Genomic DNA, 17,936 nt, shown 5'->3' on the forward strand with positions numbered 1-17,936 from the left:
TGGAGGGAATATCGATGTCACTCCCAAGTACATGGCGAAATTCGCTGTACACCCTCCATGCCCAAGACCTCCATTGGCACCAGGCCAAGTGGCTGATCCCTCTAGCATCAGAAGAGGTGAGGAATTTCCTACTGAATGGGCCAACGTCAAGCTAAATTGGCCAAAGTGGCCAAAGAGGCAGTGAGGAAATTCAACGAAGACTCTGCTACTGCTGCCGCTGAGGCTTCTGCTAGCAAGCCCAAGAAGTCTATGCAAAAGAAGCCAGCTCGCAAGCCCAGTTCTTCACCAATGCCCCCATGGCCAATTCCTCAAGTTGCCCCTGTTCCTCAAGTTGCAAAGTCCTCAGCTCCTCCGGCAAAGTCCTTAGCACCTGTGCATCTCGCCTCGTGTCAAAGGACGACTGGCATTTCAATTGCCTCAGGAGCCTCTGCAAGTTCTTCTGCTCCTCCACAATCCTCAACAGGCCCCACCTTGCTGAAGACTAAGGCCACTGTTGGACGAGGCTCTAGACCAAGTCCTCATAAGAAGCAGGTTGCATTCCATGTTCCATCCAGTGATGACGAAGCTGATGATGAAGAACTCACCGAAATCATCAGAGACCGACAACAAAGGGCCGCTGGAGCCAAAGGAAGTGAAGTGCCTCTTCTGCTGGATCCCAAGTTGATCCTTGAGTACATTGATCTCTGGCACAAGGACCCCAACACTCCTATACCTGACTTCAAGCTCACTCCTGGCCAAAGCCACATGTTGACCGCCTTCATAGGCAAAGAAAAATGGAAGTTTGAGAAGGCCGGGCAGCTGAAGAAAGCTCAATACAAAAAAGAGTGCTTTCTGAAGAAGAACGCTGTCAAAATGACAACTGATGAACTTGTAGCTGCACAAGCTGAGATCAAAGGACTCAATGATGAATTCCAAGCCTACCGTGAAGATTGGCTTGGAGCCAAAGTCAGATTCGTCAAGATGGCGAAGGGATTCACCTCCAATGTTGCAGCCCCATCGCAACATGAATCTACTCAGGCTGAAGCATCTGCCCAGCCAACTGAAGAACATGCCAGCACCGCTGATGAAAATCAGGCTGCTGAGAAAATGAAAGTACCAGGGCTGATGAATCTATTCCAGCCGTTGATGACATTGCCAGGGCAACCACTAGTGTTGCGCCTGAAGATCAAGCCAGGACAGCTGAAGCATCAACCGTTGTGCCTGAAGAAACTGAACAAGCCAGGGCAACTGCATCGGTTGCGCCTGAGGTAAATGAACCAATTTCCTCTACTCCTCCTGCCCCTATGCCAAGTCCAGTTCTCCCTTCTGCATTAGAAGCAAAGAAAACCAAAGCTGCGGAGCAAGCAGCTGTGAAGAAAAGGAAAGCATCTGCTTCCTTAGAGTCTTCAGCATCGAAGAAGACGAAGACTTTGACAAGCTCATTTGAAAATCCAATTGATGTTGTTCCAGTTTCAAGTATGCCATCAAAGGAAATCGTTCCTTTTGGTGAAGATTATGAGATCCCAAGCGGATCTAATGAAGATGTTCCTTCAGCTGCTTCGTCAGAGGAGTTGGATGAAGAAACTGAAGTGGATAATATCCCTTCAACCCCACTGGTATCATCGCCCATGCCCCAGTTCACAGCTGAAGAGGCAAGCGTTGAAGAAATCATTGAAGAAGATGAAGACGTGGACATTGGGAGCACCACTCCTGTTCTGAACAATGACTATTGGGAAAGTCATCACCCCAACTCTCCCATGTTCACCCCACTGCAACAGATTCCTCAGTCCCTAGTCCAGATTGAAGAAATTCATACGGGCTCTGATGAACCACAAGCTTCACTTCTTACCATCCCTAAAGTAATTCCAGCCACTAGTGCTGATGTTAATACTGCTGAAGAGATGGAGACCCAGGCTGCCACTGAAGATGTTGGCACTAAAATTCCTCAACATGCGCTCCTGAGACTGTGATTCCTGAGGCTGTGAAGACATGGACTGATACTCCTCAGCGCAAGCTGAAGAATCCCTTCTCACAGAAGCAGAAGTTCAAGGCTGATGACTTCTTTCACGAGCATGTATTCTTCACCGACTACAACCCGTATGACTCTGCTCGTCTTCGAAGGAAGCGTTTATGGACAGCTAGCCAAGCAAACTTCTACTCTTCACTGCTACTTGATAAGGACAAGATCTTTGACCATGAGCATATTCCTCGTGTTGACATGGAGTCGCTGCCTTGCGTCACCCCAGTTGAGGGAGTCCTGGATTAGGGGGTCCTCGGATGGCCGGACTATATACTTTGGCCGGACTGTTGGACTATGAAGATACAAGATCGAAGACTTTGTCCTGTGTCCGGGTGGGACTCTCCTTTGCGTGGAAGGCAAGCTTGGCAATTCGGATATGTAGATCTCCTCCCTTGTAGCCGACTCTGTGTAACCCTAGCCCCCTCCGGTGTCTATATAAACTGGAGGGTTTAGTCCGTAGGACAACAACAATCATAATCATAGGCTAGCTTCTAGGGTTTAGCCTCTCCGATCTCGTGGTAGATCAACTCTTGTAGTACTCATATCATCAAGATCAATCAAGCAGGAAGTAGGGTATTACCTCCATCGAGAGGGCCTGAACCTGGGTAAACATTGTGTCCCCCGCCTCCTGTTACCATCCGCCTTAGACGCACAGTTCGGGACCCCCTACCTGAGATCCGCCGGTTTTGACACCGACATTGGTGGTTTCATTGAGAGTTCTACTATGTTGTCACGATAAAGGCTTGATGGCTCCTTCGATCATCGGCAACGATGCGATCCAAGGTGAGGTTTTTCTCCCCGGACAGATCTTCGTATTCGGTGGCTTCGCACTGCGGGCCAACTCGCTTGGCCATCTGGAGCAGATCGATAGCTACGCCCCTGGCCATCAGGTCAGGTTTGGAAGCTTGAACTATACGGCCGACATCCGTGGAGACTTGATCTTCGACGGATTCGAGCCCATGTCAGGCACGCCGCTCAGTCACGATGAGCATGACTTAGCTCTGCCGTCGGACGGTGTTCGGGAGATCACGCCTGCGGTTACTCCGGCCCTCAATCTGGAGCAGATCGTGCCATCCGAGGACGGGTGGATGGACCCCGCCACGGAGGCCGCACACTCAGTGGGATAGAGCCGAATACTGACTTCACCTCCTATGAGACCTGTGTCGCCGGACCCTTGGATTATCCCCGACCACAGGCTCCGAACCGCTGGCATCCGTGCCTATCGAATCTGATTGGGCACCGATCATGGAGTTTACCTCCGCGGATATCTTTCAGCACTTGCCTTTGGGCGACGTGCTAAATTCACTTTGGTCTCTCTCCTTGTCAGGAGACCCTTGGCCGAACTATGTCCGGCTTGAGTGGGAAGCGGACGACGAAGAAATTCGTTCCCCACCCACCACCCACTTAATAGCCATTGTCGACGACTTAACCGACATGCTCGATTTCGGCTCCGAAGACATCGACGGTATGGACGACGATGCAGGAGAAGAACAGGAACCACCGCCCACAGGGCGCTGGACTGCCACCTCATCATATGATATATACATGGTGGACACCCCCAAAGAAAGCGATGGCAATAAGGCAACGGAGGATAATCCCCCCGAGAAGCAATCTAAGCACTGGTGTCATCGGCGCCGCTCAAAGCCCCGCCATAGCAAAAGCAGCAATACCGGCACAAGAGACAATAACGCTGCGGATAGTGACAAAGACGAAGACAATCCCCTCCAGCCAGGTTTCGAGTGGGAGGATGGGCAAGCTAGCCCTAAGGAACGAGCAGCAGACGGAGAATCAGAGGATGACAATTACATGCCCCTCTCCGAAGATGAGGTGAACCTCGGCGACGAAGAATTTATCGTGCCCGAGGATCCCGTCGAGCAGGAGCGCTTCAAGCACCGGCTTATAGCCACAGCAAAAAGCCTGGAGAAAAAGCAACAACAGCTTCAAGCTGACTAAGATCTGCTAGCGGATAGATGGACCGAGGTCCTGGCGGCCGAGGAATACGAACTCGAGCGCCCAACCAAAAGTTACCCAAAGCGCAGGTTGCTACCCCAACTCAAGGAGGAGGCATTAAAGCCTATACTTCCAGCGTATGATGCGGCTGACCGGCCACCTCGCGGCCGAGACAAAGCGGCACATCAGCCCGAAGTCCAGCCCGCACCCCGCCACCAGTCAAACAAAAACACCAAGGCCCAGGGCAACACGCAGGACCTGCGAGACGTATTGGAAAACAAAGCAGGACATAAAAGTCACGAGGGTGCGCCCCAACGCGTGACGACGACCGTCACGACGGATATACTAAAAGCAAATCCGGCCGGGCCGAATACAGCAGACACGACTCGTATGAACTGCGTTGTGACATAGCCTGGCACAGAGGCGCCGCACACCCCCTATGCTTCACCGATGAAGTAATGGATCATGAATTCCCAGAAGGGTTTAAACCCGTGAACATTGAATCATATGATGGTACTACAGACCCCGCGGTATGGATAGAGGATTTCTTCCTCCACATTCACATGGCCCGCGGGGATGATCTACATGCCATCAAGTATCTCCCGCTAAAACTCAAAGGGCCGGCTCGGCATTGGCTGAATAGCTTGCCGGCAAACTCCATCGGAAGTTGGGAGAACCTGGCAGACGCATTCCTGGACCACCGGATGCTGATGATTTAAGACACATAACACAACAGCCCGGAGAGTCAGTCAGGAAATTCTGGACTCGGTTCCTAACTAAAAAGAACCAAATTGTCGACTGTCCGGATGCCGAAGCCCTAGCGGCCTTTAAACATAACATCCATGACGAGTGGCTCGCCCGACATCTCAGCCAAGAGAAGCCAAAATCCATGGCAGCCCTCACGACACTCATGACCCGCTTTTGCGCGGGCGAGGATAGCTGGTTGGCCCGTAGCAACAACACAGCAAGCAACCCTGGCACATCAGGGGCCAGAGATAGCAACGGCAAACCCCGATGCAACAAACACAAGCACCGCAAAAATGGTGAAAACACCGAAGATACGGCAGTCAATGCCGGATTTAGTGGCTCTAAGTCCAGTCAGCGGAAAGGGCCACTCAAAAATGACAATTCGGGTTCGTCCAGTCTGGACCGCATACTCGACCGTCCATGCCAAATTCATGGCACCCCAGGAATACCAGCCGATCATACCAACAGAGAATGATGGGTCTTCAAACAAGCCGGCAGGTCAGGTGCCAAAAACAAAGATAAGGGGTCTCAAAGCGATGATGGCGACGAGGAGCCCAGATCACCGAATACAGGAGGGCAAAAGAAATTTCCCCTGCAAATCCAAACGGTGAACGTGGTAAACGCCACCCACACTCCCAACCAAGACCGGATGCGCACCCTCAGGGATGTCGAATTAACGGAACCAGTCGTCCCACAATACAAACTAGGGCCGATCACCTTCAACCGCATGGATCGTCCGGTTAACACCAATCAGGGCAATTCAGCTGCACTAGTCCTCAACCCAATAATTGACGGGTTCCACCTCACACGAGTCCTCATGGACGGAGGTAGCAGTCTAAACCTGCTTTACCAGGACACGGTGCACAAGATGGGCATCGATCATTCGGTGATCAAGCCCACTAAAGCCACCTTCAGAGGTATTATACCAGGTGTGGAGGCCCGCTGTACAAGCTCCATCACCCTTGAGGTAGTCTTCGGATCACCAGGCAATTACCGTGCCGAAGAGTTAATCTTCGACATCGTCCCCTTTCGCAGTGATTATCAGGCACTGCTCGGACGAACCGCGTTCGCTCGATTCAACGTGGTGCCACATTATGCCTACCGTAAGGTCAAGATGCCCGGTCCGCGCGGCGTCATCACGGTTAATGGCAAGGCCGAACTTTCCCTCGGTACCAAAGAGTATACCGCTGCTTTAACAACAGAAGCAACGAGTGGCACCTTTCAATCGAACCTCGAGTCGACGGCCAGGCTCCCGGACACCGCCAAAGGACTCTGAACTACTTCGCGGCAGGATAGCCCGGCTCGTCCAGAGCTCAATTAAACACTCCGGCGAAGGCCAGCACAGGCCACATACCGCGGCTCAACCGCTCTGCGGCACACAAACATTTCTTACATTTTCTTTGCAGGTTCACCTTTGCGCAGACCAGGACTGGCGATATGGAAGCAGCTCGAACGCGCAAGGGAATCGTTCGATATTCCCCGCGATGACCATCCGACTATACTCCGGATCCGCACACAGCTTCTTCCCCCTGGTCTCAGCAGGTTCCACAGTCATATTTCTTTTTATCACATTACCTGTACTCATACGCATCGACGTACTATTTAAATACAACATGTGGATTTATATGATGCTTATCTGCTGTTATTTCTTATTGAAATTCTTTTGTCAAGAGGCATCCGTACACCGCGATATGCCTTAAAATACGCCAGGGGCTTCGTTTTACCCATAATACGGCAATAAAGTCCGAAGACCTTCATGGAAGTTCGGCACCCCGAACTTATAGCATTATATGCATCAGCTCCGAATCATGTCTTGGGTCAAATGTTGGGTTTGCCCGGCTCCCATGTTTTGTTGCCTTACGTTCTGCTATATCGACTAAGGCGGCACAGGGAGAACTACTGCAATTGTGTCCTGGTTCTTCCGGACGAGCACCTCAGTAGAGAAAGCCGAAAACTGACTGTCATGATACGGCGAGAGCTGGTCAGCTGTTCGAGAGGTTGTAAAATCTTTAAGGATTTCTCCCGCATAATGCCATAACCAATGCAGCGTGCGATGGATCGGTTTTTCTTCCGATCAGGTGCTTATAGAGCCCCTCGTGCGGTCTTCCGAACACCAGGGGCTGCGCCTACCTTCCTTTTCTAAAGCTCCTATGGCTAAGTGAGAGTGATAAAGCCCTATAGTCCGATTGCCTAGTGCGTTGTGTTGAACACCTCCTTCGAAGGACCCAAAACTGGGATAAAGAGTGATCAGGTTTATCCCAAACACCCCCGTACTTCCTACGTGGGGGCAGAAGCCGACAACTGGCCAACTCTTAGGATTAATATATAAAACGGCCGCGCAGGAGGATAAAACAGGCAATAGATAATAGAAATGACCTCGTTCAACATTACAAAGGACAACATGATTGTATTCATGGAAATATAATGTCCTTGGTGCATTGCTCCACCGCAAGGCAGGATCCTTTCAGGACACTTTCATAATATAATCCGGGCTTGCGGTGCTCCTTCCCCTCTGGCGGTCCCTCGGTCATCAGCTTTTCAGCATCCATCTTCCCCCAGTGCACCTTTGCGCGGGCGAAGGCCATTCGCGCACCCTCTATACAGACCGACTGCTTGATGATGTCAAGTCGAGGGCAGGCACTCACAAGCCGCTTCACGAGCCCGAAGTAGCTGCTTGTAATCGGCTCGGCGGGCCATAGCCGGATAATCAAATCCTTCATGGCTAGTTCGGCCGCCCTATGCAGTTCGATCAGCTGTTTCAGTTGATCGGCAAAAGGCACCAGATAATTCGGTGCCAGATACTGCGACCAGGAGAGCTTATCCGCAGTGTTCCTTTCTTCAGCTCGGTAGAATTGGGCGGCATCCGATATGCTGCGGGGCAGCTCCGCAAATACCCCTGGAGAAATCCGAACTCAAAATTAGAAACATGATTTTCTCCTCAAATACTTGCTTTACATGGAAAAAAGCCTTACCCGCCGCGATCTTCCTCGCCTCTTGGATCTCCTGTAGGGCACCTTGGGTTTCCCCCTGGGCATCGCACGCGGCCTGATGAGCCCTGGTGAGTTCGGATTCTTTCTCTGTTAAACTCTGCTCCAAGGTCTCGCATTTCTTCACGGCCTCTTGAAGCTCTTGCTCAGCTTCAATTACCCTGGCCTCGTGCTTCTCACGAAGGGCCTGCTCTACGGCTGCCTTTTTCTCGGCCTCGGCCACAGCCTTCTTAAGAGCCTCGACTTCGGTCATCGTCCCTAGCGCAAATCATGAAACATATTTTATCATACTGGAAATTCGTTCGCACTGAACGCGAACAAGGCTTGTGCATACCTTGTTTATCTTCCAACTGCCTTTTCAACTTGCCAAGTTCTTCTTTGGCCCGCCCCAGACTTTGATTCAGTCCAGAGACCTCCGCAGTATGAGAGGCAGTAGTCGCTACAGACGCCTGCTTATAAAAGAAGAGAGATAGATGTCATCAAGTGAGTCTTCCTGCGAACATAAATTTGATCCTCTGTCCGGTTCTTTCTTTCACCGAACAGTGTATCAGGGGCTACTATCCATACTACGAAACTCTTCGAAACCTCATAAAACATACCTCAAAGCCTGTTATAAGGCTGATACAGGCTTCGTTCAGCCTACTCTCAGCAGACTGAATCTTCTCAATCACCGCACCCATAAGGGCACGGTGTTCATCGACGATGGAAGCGCTCTTCAGGGCCGACAACAAAGCATCCGGCACCTCTGGTTGGACAGAGGTTGCCGGTGGAACAGGCACACCCCCTCCAGCAGAGGGAGGCCGCCTGCTTGATTCTGGAGCCGTATTGGTCTCCGGAATTGCGTCCGGCTGGGGGCCGAATTCAAGATGGCCCCCGCCGTCGACTCCCATGGGAATCTTCTCCCCCATGTCTCCGGCCCCTGAAGTTTGACCTCCAGGCGCCGCCTTCATGATCTTTTCCCCCCTCCTTGGCCGGCGTCCTTCTGGGACGAAACCTCGGTGTTATTCACATATTTGGGGGAAGGGGCCTTCGGGGGCGTCCCGCTCTCCATAGCATCCGAGCTCAGCAAATCCTCTGACGAGGATTGTTCGGTGCGGGACCTCCCGGACTACAAAAAGTATGGCTCAGGTTAAAATATTATGCCATGATGAGTCTGGACGCATAAACGTGTTCGGATTTTATATACTCACGAGTTCACCAGGGGCTGGGCCCTGGGATCCCACTCCGGGCTGCTGTCGGTGGCGGCAGTGGACTCCTCCGGAAGAGGATTTTTTCCCCCTTTTAGGCGACTCGGCCTCCAAGTGTATGGAGGCCGTCCTCTTCTTTCTTCCCCCCGCTGGGGATTTGTCTTCCTCCTCCTCGTCCTCTTCAGAGGGAGAACGGGCGTTGGAGCCTTCGGATATTGTGTCCGAAGTGCCGCGGTGACAAAGGCCACCCCGGGTCTTTTCGGCCTCCTTCTCGGCCTTCTTCTTCGGCGCCTTGTATGGCGCCGGGACCAGCATCTTCATCAGAAGTGGGCCGGCCGGTTCTTCGGACAGCGAGGCTGGACAGTGGATCCGCCCCGCCTTCTTCGTCCAGCCCTAGGAGAGTTGTGGAAAACACATTAAGCATTTCCCTTGGGTTATGCGGATAAAACGTATAATAACTTACCGAGCTTGCAGGGCGGGACAGTTGGTACCCGCGGTCCTCGGCTGAGTCTGGCCATGATTTGCCGGACTTGAAAAGCACCTTCCAGATGTCTTTGTGCAAGGAGCCAAAGAGCTCTCGCAGGGTCTGGTGCTTGGCCGGATCGAATTCCCATAAATTGCAAGTCCGGTGTTGACAAGGAAGGATCCGGCGAACTAACATCACCTGGACTACATTGACAAGTTCGATATTCTTGTCTTCCATATCCTTAACGCGCGTCTGGAGCACCGACAGTTCGTCGGACGAAGACCAGTTCAGGCCCTTCTTGGGGCAGGACGTAAGCCGCAGAGGGGCTCCAGATCGGAACTCGGGAGCAGCGGCCCATTCCGTGCTGCGCGACTCAGTGATGTAAAACCACTGTTGTTGCCACTCATTGACGGAATCATTAAAGTACCTCTCGGCCATATGACATTGGGCATCTTGCTCACCATAGCTCCCCCGCACTCGGCGTGCTTGCCGCTCACTACCTTGGGCTTCACATTAAAGATCTTCAGCCATAAGCCGAAGTGTGGCGAGATGCGGAGAAAAGCCTCGCACACGACGATGAATGTCGAGATGTTGAGGAAGGAATTGGGGGATAGACCATGAAAATTGATCCCGTAATAATACATGATGCCGCGAACGAACGGGTGGAGGGGAAACCCTAGCCCGCGGACAAAATGAGGGAGGAATAGAACCCTCTCGTGGGGTTCCGGAGTAGGAATGATCTGTCCCGCCATCGGGAGACGGTGGCTGATTTCCTTGGCCAGATACCCGGCCTCCCGAAGCTTTTTGATATGCTTCTCCCGGACGGTAGAGGCCATCCACTTGCCTCCTGCTCCAGATCCGGAGATTTTCGGAATACCTTTGTGGGCGGAGAAGACGAACGCTCGGGCGCTGGAGCTCGAGCGAAGGGGAATGGATCAGGAAGAAGAAAGCGTGGGTGCAAAAGGGAGTCCTTATCCCCTTATAAAGGCAGCAGGGATTCTTCGCCTCCCCACTTGCCTGGTAAACTCTCTTATTCCCCAAGCGTCGTGATTGATGGCGCGGTTGGGTTACCCACACCCGTATTGATGAGAATCTCGTGATAAGGGGACACGATCTCTGCTTCGACAAGACGTGCCAAGAAAACCGCCTCGCAATATGTGCAGTAGCTGGTTGAGAAAAACGGTTCGAATAATGACCGGGCTGTGGCGTGATGTCACGCTATGAAATTTGTCAGCAGATTAGATTTGTGGGATATTGTACTCTCTATGGTGGTATGTGGAATTTGTTTTGCAGAGCCGGACACAATCCTTGTGTTCAAAATCTTCTATGAAGTATTCGGAGGGGGGAACCCGCCTTGCAATGTCGAAGACAATCTGCGCGCTGGACTCATCGTCATTGAAGCCTGGTTCAGGGGCTACTGAGGGAGTCCTGGATTAGGGGGTCCTCGGACGGCCGGACTATATACTTTGGCCGGACTGTTGGACTATGAAGATACAAGATTGAAGACTTCATCCCGTGTCCGGGTGGGACTCTCCTTTGTGTGGAAGGCAAGCTTGGCAATTCGGATATGTAGATCTCCTCCCTTGTAACCGACTCTGTGTAACCCTAGCCCCCTCCGGTGTCTATATAAACCGGAGGGTTTAGTCCGTAGGACAACAACAATCGTAATCATAGGCTAGCTTCTAGGGTTTAGCCTCTACGATCTCGTGGTAGATCAACTCTTGTAATACTCATATCATCAAGATCAATCAAGCAGGAAGTAGGGTATTACCTCCATCGAGAGGGCCCAAACCTGGGTAAACATTGTGTCCCCCGCCTCCTGTTACCATCCGCCTTAGACGCACAGTTCGGGACCCCCTACCTGAGATCCGTCGGTTTTGACACCGACACCAGTCCTCAGTGTTCTTCATGACACTGGGCTGCTCAACTTATGCACTGACATATGTGATTGGAATAAAGAGCTAATTCTTCAGTTCTACGCGACACTGCACATCACCGGCAATGCTGAAGATGTGAATTCTTGGGTGTTGGACTGGATGACAGAAAACACACACTTCAAAGCACCGACCTCTGAATTGCTTCATGCCCTGCCTGTCAGTCCTCCCCTTGAAGGTGCATGTCTCATCCATCATGAACCTGAGCTCTCTGATCACTACATGCAAGTGTTGATGAAGCCGCTGAAGCCTGGACAAGCCCCCAAAACCAAATTCCTCATGAAGGAATTGCTATATGTGCCAAGGACTATCTATCGCATTCTGACCAAGACCCTGACTCCTATCAAAGGCCACGATTCTAATGAAGAAGAAGTCGTTGGCATCATGAAGAATTTGCTATTCAACATCATGCATGGCGTTCCAATCAACTACCATGATTTCTTCATGAGGACTCTGGCAAATGTAGCATTGTCACCTTTTGAGTTGAAGCCTTACGCTCCTTGGATTATGAGATTCCTCAGATTAAGGTCTTCAATCAATTACAAGGCTGACACACTTAACCATGGCAGCTACTTGCCCCTATTGAAGTCCTCAAGCGGACATATTCCTCAGCTGATGAGAAGGGCAAGGCGACTGCGATTAACAATGAAGGCATTCGTCCATTGGATGGTTAGTTTCGCAAAGCTGCATCTTACTCCACCAATGATGACTCTGCCACCCATGACTCTGCCGCCAATGCTTCAAAGCAAAATCCTCAAGGCACAGCTCCAAGGGTGATGACTAATCGTGAGCTTCTCCTTAGTCTTCACCAGAAGGTCGATCGCAACCACAAATGGGTCAAGCGTCGGTTTGGTTCAATTCTTCAGAACATGACCATCACTCAGAATTCAGTGAAGAAGAACCATTACTACCTCCATGAAGTATTTGATCGTACCTGGGCTGTTCTGTCTCATGTCTACAGTGAAGAAGATCTAAAACAGATGGGCTTCATGCAGGACTTTGACTGGTCTCACCCACCTTCGAAGAAATTCAAGAAGGTCAAAGTTCCTTGCTTGGTGGCCAGCTCTTATTCTTCATCGCACGAGATTGATGAAAATGAAGACTTGGACGACACTGCGGCAGGCCCTACTTCAATAACCGACCCCAAAACTGTTGGCGCTCCTCCATCGACTTCATGATGATATTCATTAGGGGCGTTAGTCCTCATTTTTTCGTCTCCTTTGGTCATTCGATGACAAAGGGGGAGAAATTTGAGTTAGTCTTCAAGCGGTTCTATATATATGGGCATTTTTTTGCTAAGTTTCAACTGTCGTTCTTTTGAAGACTTTGTTGAATCGAGTTGTAATCTTAACTCTGATGGTGGTCTGATACGTTTGCTATGTTCTTCTGCATGCTATTTCTCATAAATGTTAATGCACGCATGCTGAATTACATTAGTTACCATATTTCATCATGCATTTCAAATTCTTCATATTATATGTTAAATGTGTGTATGAATTACAAGATATAGGGGGAGATCTCCATGATTCTACTCTTCAATGTGCATTGCTTCTCAAGAGCAAATTCCTCACTATGCACATCTTTAGGGGGAGTTCTTCTATATCTTGCAATCAAATTCCTCAATATCAGTATTTACACTTCATATGTTTATCCCTGTTGAAAACTTAACCTACATTGTCATCAATCACCAAAAAGGGGGAGATTGTAAGTGCATCTAGTGCCCCTTAGTGATTTTGGTGTATTGAAGACTTATAGGTTAAGGGACTAATGTGTTTGTGAGTGTACACAGGTCTATAAGTCTATGAGGAGTTTGATGTTTACAGAGAAAGACAACCCCTAAAAATGAATGTCTTCAACTGAAGAATTTGGCCTTCTGAAGACTTTGAAAGTGAAGAAATTGGTGTGACCCTGAAGACTTGATATTCATGCGAGGAACATGAAGCGTGAAGGCTTTTGTTTTCATAGTTTCATTTTCTCTTTCTTGAGTCATAGGAAACACCGTACTGTTAAAGGGGGTCGAGGAAAAACTAAGGAAAAGTTTCCAAGTGATGCTCATCTCAAAATTCTACACCTACCAATCCCTTCGAATGAAGCCATTGGAAATCTCATACAGTTCAGTTAATTTCTTCACTGACAGAGACGAAGATCTTCTGGTATCTGAGGAATTTGTTCTGACTGAGGAGTTAGGAATTCGCCAGTGCGGATTGCCTACAAGTGAGGAACATGATAGCCCTAAGGAATTTGTACCTCAAATTTCCGACGTTGTTGTGCTATGCGCCAGCTGTCCCAAAATATCTTATCCACCTAACGGTCATATCATTGAAGGGCGTGTATGTCATATCATGTCGGGCTGCTCCGTAGGCTATAAATAGCCGCCCCCTACAACCACTAGTTGGTTGGCTGCTCCGAGAGAAACTGACACTTGTCATTGAGAGCATCCCATCCTCTGAGGACTTTGAGCGAAAATCATCAAGTGAGGAAAACCCAAACCCAAACACCTACAAACCCAAAAGTCATTGAGCATCACTGAAGAGATTGTTCCTTTGTGGATCTGACGCTTGTTACCTTTGAAGACTATGCATCTTCCAGACGGTTAGGCGTCATGGTCTAGAGCATCCAAGAGGAAATTGTGGATCGCCGAGTGACCGAGTTTGTGAAGGTTTGGAAGTCACCTGAAGACTTACCACGAGTGATTGGGCGAGGTCTATGTGATCTTAGCTCAAGGAGAATACGGTGAGGACTGTGTCTCCGGGACTTTGTGCCCTCAGGTTTAAATACCTAGCCGCTCCAACCAGACGTACAACTGTCACAGCAGTTGGAACTGGTCTACCAAATTCATTGTCTTCACCGAGCTAACTTGTCGTCGAATTGTCACGGCAGATGTCCTTGAGTTAGGACTTGGTCGTGGAGCCATCGCAGCTAGGAAGCTTGAAGGGGTTAATGCGGGACAAGGAACACGAGGGTTTATACTGGTTCGGCCCCTTACAGTGAAGGTAAAAGCCTACGTCCAGTTTGATGTGGTATTGATTAGGGTTTCGATAACCAGGGAGTTAAACTGCTATGCCCGGCTCTCGATGAGATTGTTGTCGCCCCTAAACCGCTGCCGGGTCGTCCCTTTATATAGGGAGGCTGACGCCCAGCAGCCCTCAGAGTCCCGGCCGGCTCATAAGAGTGTCCGGCTCGGACTCTCAACTATACTTGCCTTACACTACAAGCTCTACCATAATAATGATTGTAACTCTGGGCCTTAAGTCATATCCGGGTCTTAAGCCCATCTCTGGCCCATCGTCTTCAGGCTTGGCCCCGGGCTTCTGGTAATGACCATTAGAGTAAGCCGGCCCCTCCTGGCGGGTGACTCTAAGGTCTATATCCTCAACATTAGGCCCCAGATTGATTTGAGCCGTCTCATGTCAATCTTCAATTCTTTCGACAGAAAAAATCTCCGGCTTACCATTTATGTGAAGGCCATAACCCGGCATGACGTCATCTTCCATTAAGCCCGTTTTTTACTCCACCAGATCCGCAACGGATCTTTGCTTTTACTGTCATCCCGAAAATCGAGGCGTTGTGAGGGGAGATAACCACGCCATGGTCTCCTTGATTCTCGCGCCCGCTTTACGATCTCGCCTTATAAATAGGCCGGCCCGACGGGCTTCCAGCCACCTCTCTCTCCTTCGTCTTCTTCCTCTCACTACCCCCGTGCCTGCTCGAGCTCCGCCGCCGTCTCCGCCGCAATAGAGCTCCACGTCGTCATCGCTCTTGGCCGCTGCATCACCCTGACTCGGTCCAGATAAACGCGACAACCTCCGCGACTCTTCCGCACCGGTAAGTCCTCGACACTTCATAGGGTAGATCCGCATTAGAGCTCTGGAGTTCATCCTCTGTTCTTCGTAGTTCGTCGCGTCCCTTGGTGGATTCGACTTTTACTGCTCATTTTTGATCTTAGCTCTGCACATAGCCACTGCGGTAGATGTTTAAGATCCATTTCACACACAAGTAGCCTTCTTTGTACTGCATAAGAACCTTGTTCGAACCCAAGAACTTCTCCTGCCTCCGTTTTTAGGTCTAGGAATTTTTCCTGTTAGTCGACCATTTTGATCCAAAATTTTCACTGCGATGTGTGAAACCTGTTTTACCACACTTAGTAAAAATTGCAATCGTTGAATCCCGGCGGTTTACAGTTCCGGTTTAAAGAGAGCCATGCTTCGTAGAATCCTCCGGCTTAGCTGTGATAAGGCCGTAAATAATCAATTTATTCTGAACGCCCCTGCGGCTTAAATAACCCACTGTACCTGAGTATATACCATTAGTCCCCTTCATAAGCCGCCACCTTAGTTTTGAACTATAGATCTCCTCCGGCTTATAATTAACCCGGACGTTTTTCCTTTTTGTCATAGACTGCCGACTTTCACCATGCCTCCCAAAGCTCCCATTACTTGCAACTGGATGAGGTCCAATGTGACCAACGAGACCCTAGCTGATTTTGTCAAGTCAGGATATCTGCCCAAGAAAGACATCATGTCCTACCGTGCCCCTGACCCGTCAGAAGAGAGGCCACAGCCAAAGGATGGGGAGGTAGTGATTTTTGCGGATCACATGAGCCGGGGCTTCGCACCGCCCGGCTCAAAGTTTTTTAGGGACGTGCTCAACTTCTTCGACTTGCGGCCTCAAGATATAGGACCCAACTCAGTGTCCAACATCTGCAATTTTCAAGTCTTCTGCGAGGTTTACCTTGGAGAAGAACCTAGTTTGCTGCTCTTCAGAGAGCTTTTTTATTTAAACCGTCAGAATGAGTGCGCCAATGGGCCAAGTCTGGAATTAGGTGGTATCTCCATCCAGTGGCGTAGGGACTGCCTTTTCCCTTACGCAGAGCCGCCGAGCCACCCAAAGGACTGGAACATGACTTGGTTCTACTGCCAAGATACGTCCCCGGCTGATGAAAGCCCGCTGCCCGGCTTTCGCCCAACACGTCTGGAGCCGTCTCACCCACTGTCGGACAAGCTGACTCAAGCGGAGCGCCAGCCTCTGCTCCCCACTATCAACAAGATCAAGGCTCTCCTGGGCAATGGTCTGGACGGAATCGACCTGGTCCGGGTCTGGATCTCATGGCGGGTGATCCCATTGAGCCGCCGCCCCGGCTTAATGTGTGAGTATACAGGACGAAAGGATGACCCTCAGAGACACAGCCGCAATGATCTTCCAGAAGACGTTGCAGAGGAGATGACCAAGGCTCTGTTAAACGAGAGCCTGGCAGACTGCGGAAGGACCGGGTTAGCTCCCTTCTGCAAGACCAACCCAGCCCCAGCAGTAAGCCGCCGACTTTAAGTTTTTATCTACTTCTGCATGTAACCTTCATCTGAACCGTTTGAAGAATTCATCATTGTATTTTTCAAGCTGATGATAAGTTCTGGCGGGTCAAATATGACCATGAGGCGGCCAAGAAGGCCAGGAAGGCGAAGAAAGCCGCCAAGAAAACCGCCCCTCGCAAGAAAGGGAGCAGGCCTACTGCCTCCGAGCTGATGCAATTAAGCGACAGCTCCGAGTCAGAGGTAACCCCTGAGCTTTTAAGTCCTTACGATATTCACTGTTTGTTGCTGTCTGCCTTATCAATACTTGCTCATTGACAGGATGACACCGGCGCCAGTAACCCGGTGGTTGAAGAGGTAATGTCACTTTCCTCCGACTCGGAGCCCTTGCCATAGCTGAAAGTCCGAAGGCTAACCCGGAAAGTAAGCTTTTCACATCCTTTAGCTTATCAAGACCCTCAATTTATTTTGAAGCGACAGGTTCATGAAAGCCGGCGTCACACCCGGACCAACAAGGACACCGACCTCTCCGCCGGGTTACCCGACGCAACAAGGAAGCGCCGAACTGAGGTTTTTTCCCACTTATACCCTTTTCATCCGTTGGCGGGTGTTATCCGTCAGCCACTCAATTCCTCTGACTCCAATTATCAGGAGACCTCCCCCTCTTCGGGCGACTCTATGCAGTCGAGTCTTCCGACTTTCAAGACCGCGCCCGGGTAATGACAACCATCTCATATTATATTTGTCTGTACTTACTCTTTTTGTGCTTAACGTTTCTGTCCTTTAAGCGCCCAGGCAAAGCTCACCAAAAGAGCAAAGAAGACCAAGTCAGCCGGAGTGCCGGATTTGCCTGAACCGGAGGTGACGGCTCACGAACCGTCAGCTGCCTACGCCCCCGAAGCCACCACTCCAATGGACACGGCACCTGAGGCCACTGCCCCTACTACCAAGGCAACGACCGAAGCTTCTATTAACCCGGAGGCCTCCGGCTCGGCTCCACCAGCAGACGACCCGGACGTGGTAATCACCCGGACGGAGTTCGTTGAGCCGGGGAGACCTACCGTGCTGGCCAAGTGCTCCGCTAAGGGGGAGTTGCTGCCGCCCCACCGGGTGAACCTAGACCTCTCCGGCTACACCAACTTGAGCATTGGAGAGCTCGTCTCTGGCTACATCAGCCAAGTGCACAAGAGCCGGGACGCAGAGGTCGCCATGGTGAACCAGATCCAGCAAAAATCTGAGGTATCATTCTGCTGTCCTCTTACTTACTGCATAGTTACCTTTGCCATGATAACCCCCAAGTCAACGACTTATGAGTGAATATGTTGTAGTCTTAGGTTCCGGCTTACTCAATTGAGCCGGC

This window comes from Triticum aestivum, chromosome 3D, assembly GCF_018294505.1.
Source record: "Triticum aestivum cultivar Chinese Spring chromosome 3D, IWGSC CS RefSeq v2.1, whole genome shotgun sequence".
In the NCBI taxonomy this organism is placed as follows: domain Eukaryota; kingdom Viridiplantae; phylum Streptophyta; class Magnoliopsida; order Poales; family Poaceae; genus Triticum; species Triticum aestivum.